The sequence below is a fragment of the Penaeus monodon genome, unplaced genomic scaffold (genome assembly GCF_015228065.2).
Source record: "Penaeus monodon isolate SGIC_2016 unplaced genomic scaffold, NSTDA_Pmon_1 PmonScaffold_18029, whole genome shotgun sequence".
NCBI classification, from domain to species: domain Eukaryota; kingdom Metazoa; phylum Arthropoda; class Malacostraca; order Decapoda; family Penaeidae; genus Penaeus; species Penaeus monodon.
Window position 1 is genome coordinate 1,891 of NW_023647516.1, and position 5,308 is coordinate 7,198.

General features: G+C 32.9%; 1 pseudogene; it reads left to right on the plus strand.

The window, feature by feature from the left end:
- The first annotated feature begins 1,858 nt into the window (after nucleotides 1-1,858).
- Nucleotides 1,859-4,805, plus strand: LOC119569687 (annotated as a pseudogene).
- Nucleotides 4,806-5,308: the final 503 nt, after the last annotated feature.

Genomic DNA, 5,308 nt, shown 5'->3' on the forward strand with positions numbered 1-5,308 from the left:
AATTCAAGCCCTGATCTATATTGCACATGAAGGTTTTCCAGATGGCTGCACTCCCATATTTACCACTCTATCCATAGTGGTACGATACCCTCTTTTTAAAACCGTTTCTTTTAGAGCACATACATATGTGTACATAGAAAATATTTTGAATGCCAAACACATATTTTAAAAAATTTAATATAATTTATAAATTTATTGTTTACCACTGACATTATTATGCAAATGACGTAGGAAGGTTAAAGGTTGAGCAATAGAACAAGGAAGTATAGATATAAAGATTAGTATCATTGCTAGTTGTCAATATTTAATCAAATTAAATCACTAAGCATTCTGTGGGTACTAGTATTGTGAGTACTGACAATGCCCAAACCCTTATAATAAGAGTTTTCCTTTCCCATAAATAAGAAATATGTATTGTCTGAAGTGACCTCACATTTTTTATTATTATTATTATTTAAATTTTTTTCTCCTGTTTAAGTTTGCCATTATCTCCACATCATAACTATGAAATTAAATCCACACTTCATTAAGCATAGATTAATGTTATACAAATCTGTAAGTTTTTTAGTATTTCCAAATCTAAAAATTATTTTGGTATAATTTTAAATATTACGCTTAAATTTTCTTTTGAATCTTCAAGACTTCCCCCTCTTTAAAATCATAGTTAAAAGTGTATTCCCAATTATCTGTTTTAATCAAATTCAGCTCCTGCTACCTAAAATTCTGTTTTTTAGACTGATTTTACTAGATAAAAAATAGCATGGAACAAGTTGAAAGACACAGACACACAGATAGAGGCCAAAAAATCTCATTTTGGTGTGATCTTAAGATTTCCAAATATTGCATAACATTTTTTCCTGTCATATATGTCAATGGCTTTACTCATTTATTTCTCATTTACATCAGATAGCCCTTATCTGTATGACAGATTCAAGCACACCCCATTTTGCTTCTAACCATTAACCACTATCGTTTTTGACATTGAAGGGATGAATAATCCCGTAAAGAAAGTTGTAAAGAAGTAGTGACAAATATGTTGAAGAGAAATTTAAAGGGGACTGTCAGAGTTGCCATGAAAGGGTGTGTCTTTTTGACTTCATAAAAAAAAGGTTTAACATGGAATCTGAGCTTAAGTGCCCTTGATTCACTTCATCAGCTTGCTTTTGCATACTAAAGTTTTTGTTTTTGTTTTTTAGACACAGTTGATGGAAAAGACCAAGTAAAAAAAAGGTCTGGAAGTCTGTCCAAGTTTGAGGGGGGGACCCTGTAGCTTGATTTTTTTGTTGTTTGATTTTTCCCAACAAACCTTTACAGAAAAGGGGTCTCTTTTGATATAAAGTATATTTCTTAAGGTATTAAGTTTTTGCAAAGGCAAGAACCTGATTAGCTGGAATTAAATATTCATAGAGCCAGTTTTCTAGAAAAGTAAATGTTGCTGTTGATGTCATCTGTTTAGTTTAGTTATTGGACCTCTTTCCCTCTTTCCTGTTTAATTGATTACTGTTAGGTGATTTAAATTAGGAATGCAAAAAAATCAATTTTATTATATTGGTATCAGTATCATATAGTCATAAAAGTTACAGTGGTATTAATTTTAAACTTTTTTAAACAAAATGTGACTAGATACAGCTGTAAGAAACCTGTGTAGAATGAATGCATCACTCTCAGCTGCTAATATTTGAGCAGATATTCACCTCTGATAACTGTACACAAGATAATGTGGGTGTAGATATTTACTTGAAAAATAAATACTTATTTAAAGAAAACAATCATATTTTGTATGTTTCTTTTGTTGGAGGGAAATCCAATAACCTCTGTTCTTTTGTTTTTTCCCGGGGAGCAAAACAAATCCACCATCATGCCGCTCTTTTGTTCGATACTACTCGCAGGAAATATCCAAATTGGATGATGTGGTGATGGTAACTGTAAGAAGCATAGCAAGATGGTGCATATGTTGCACCTTTTAGAATACAACAACATGAAGGCAAAGATCTTTTTGTCTGAGCTTTCCAGGCGACGTATTCGATCTATGAATAATAATCAGAGTGGGCAAGACGGAACCTGTCGTTGTCATCAGAGAAACAAAGAGAAAGGTAAAGAGGAATTTGTCATTGTGTTCAAATGATGTCATTGCAGATTTTCATTGTACATTATATAAAACGAAAGAATCCTTAATTTGATGTTAATTTAATGGTATAGCCTGTTGTTTTGTCAGGATTTAGTAATATTAAAATTAGCATTGTCTGTTGGAAATACCTTGTATTGCATTGTCAGCCCCGTATGGTGTACTTAGCTATTTTAATATTTTTTTTTTTGAAATCCATCTATTTTGTAAAGCTACGGCAGTCTTAAAAACAAAGTAAAGAGAGTTTGCAAGGGCTGCATGATATATTATACCAGGGTTATGCTCACTGATCTTTGTGTTATCTTGTATTACCCTCCTAATTATAATTGTTTTCCTATTTTAATCATTTATTTCCTTTCTACTTATTTGCTTATTTGGCATTTGTGTATTTTTTTTTAAAAATTAATTTCTTTAGGAAACAAAGGAATAGCAGAAAAATAGATAAAGAATTACAGTTGAATAAACTGTGATCCAATTTTTACACAGTTTTCTAATTATCCAAACCTTGGAATGGAGGTGTTAGATGAATAAATGGCCTTAGCTTTTAACGTAGCAAATAGTCTGAAATAAATGTGGTAAGTTCATCCATCAAAATTCACTATAAAGATATGACTTTATAAAGGCATTATTATTTTTTTCTATATTTATATATATATATTTATATAAAATTATATATATATATATTTTTTTTTTTTTTTTTTTTTTTTTTTTTCTCTCCTCTCCCCTCCTCTCGCCTCTCATCTTTCCCCTCGTTTTCTCTCCTCTCTCTCTCTCTCTCTCTCTCTCCCCTCTCTCTCCCTCCCTCTCTCTCTCTCCCCTCCCTCCCTCTCTCTCTCTCTCCCCTCCCTCCCTCCCTCCCTCCCTCCCTCCCTCCTCCCTCCCTCCCTCCCCCCTCCTTCCTTCCCCCCCCCCCACTCTTTTACTTTGTTTTTGCAGGAAATTGGTGCACATAGAACTTAGGCCAGGATTTCTTTCTTTCTTTTTTCTTTTCCCCTGTCATTTAAGTCGGTGTTTTGTAAGTTTCAGAATGGTACTGATTTCCTGCTCCTAAATTTTCTAACCATCTGGCCATTTGAGGGCTAGATTTCTTTTAGCATTTATGCTAGATGTTTCATTTTGATGTAATTAAATTTAAAAGCTTGTTAAGGAGAGAGAGGTTTCCATAAGTACAGAAAAAAAGTAAATTTTCTTGTCTTCAAACTATGTACTTGCATTGTTTTTCCCCTATTTCCCCCTCTACATTTTCCGTTCTGTCTTTTTTATCTCTAATTATATCCTTTGTCCTCATAAAAAAGAAGCTATTAGATTCCCTTGTTAAAGAAACAGCAGCACAATTTCATGTTATAGTAATTTGATAATTAAGACTAATCATTTGAAATTATAAAGTTGCCAGGCACCTGTTACTCTTTTTTTCTTTTTTCTTTCTTTTCTTTTATCTTTTCTCTATTTCTTTTCTTTTCTTTGTCATAAATCCTCATTCATAATGCATATTGCAGGTTACATTGATCTTCCAAAAGAAGAGTATAAAAGGGAAAAAATGTTGAGCGGGGCACAGAGAATTTTTGCCAAAGCAAAAGCATAAACTCCATCATTCGGCATGTAGGAGAGCTCTTGGTTACACATCCGAGGAACAGGTAGAGGGTTGTCCCAGAAGACTGAAATGGCACTTTGGGGAAAATTTAAGAAGAAAGCCTATGCATATGATGTCTTTAAGCAGGCAGTCATGTAAGTACTTATAGAGGTTTATAGTTCCATAATTGGATCTGTCTCTATGTTTTATGTTGATTTTTCTGTGCTATATTAAAATGCTAATTTTAATCCCTTTTCAGCAGAGAGACTTATTTGATAGGAAGCCCTTTTTTAATAATAATGAGTTGGATTTGCAAAAGTCCATAGTTTAAAATAAAATTTTAAATATACTTTCCTTTACAGTGCCCCAAACAATCCTAGATAAAATGCAACTTAGATGAAGAAACTAGGACTGTTCTTCTCTCACAAATCCAACGTAAGCTACAATCACAAGCAGTGAAGATTTCGAGCAGATATAGAAGTGCCCTTGGGCTTTGGAGTATGAAGGCATTGATGCTGCCCAGATTTTCACTTAGGGAGGGTATTGCTCAATCTACACAGGAAATTCCTATCAGAATAAACCTAATTGCACCTCTCTTTATGGTAAGTATTACTTTGTTATGTGGTGTATATATGCATAGATATTAAATATCCCTTTGTTTTATTATCATAATAATTACATGCAATTCATATAATCTATCTCCCCTCAAACCCGTTGGATTGGAATTTTTCAAATTTTGCTGAGGCAAATCTTAGAGATGTTTAGATTTTTTTTTTTACATCCCAGAAATGTTTTCATTTTCATGTAAAGTATATATTGTATAGTTGAGAGTCAGCTTTAAATAATTACCTCTAGTGTATGTGTAATATAATTCTTGTAAATAAAATACATATAAAGCAATAAAATTGATTGTCGATTTACTAGTTCCACACCAACTATATCCCATCACATGAAAAGGCAAAAAGCCTGCTATTTTTTGACAACTCCCATACAATATATGGCTTAGTTTTTGCATACAGTTTTTTGACCATAGTCCCTCCAGGGGTTAATTTCAAGCCAGTGATGGCACTTTCTAATGCCCTAAGACCATCCTGCTTCTCTGTGGTTTGAGTTGTCATGACTGGGAAGGGAGAAAAAACATAGGAGATATTTTGTCTCTCTGATATGTGGTTGGTTTTCTGTGTATATGTATACATACATGTACTATTTAAAAGGCACAATGGTATCTCAAAATGAAAGCAAAACTCATGGCAGAGGAATATGAAAAAGGTAGTGGAAACTGTAAGAATGAAGCAAAGTTGAAGGAACAAAATATATTGAAATATGAAGATAATGGATATCAATACTAGTATTAAAATCATACTAGTGGTAAGACTGTATCACCATCTGTCTGTAAGAAATTTTAAACCAACCCTGGCTTGAATTAACCCCTGGAGGACTATGGTCAAAACTGTATGCAAAACTAAGCCATATGATTGTATGGGAGTTGTCAAAAATAGCAGGCTGTTTGCCTTTTCATGTGAATGGGATTAGTTGGTGTGAACTAGTAAATCTGACAATCAATTTTTTTTGCTTTATATGTATTTTATTTACAAGCATTATATTACCAACCT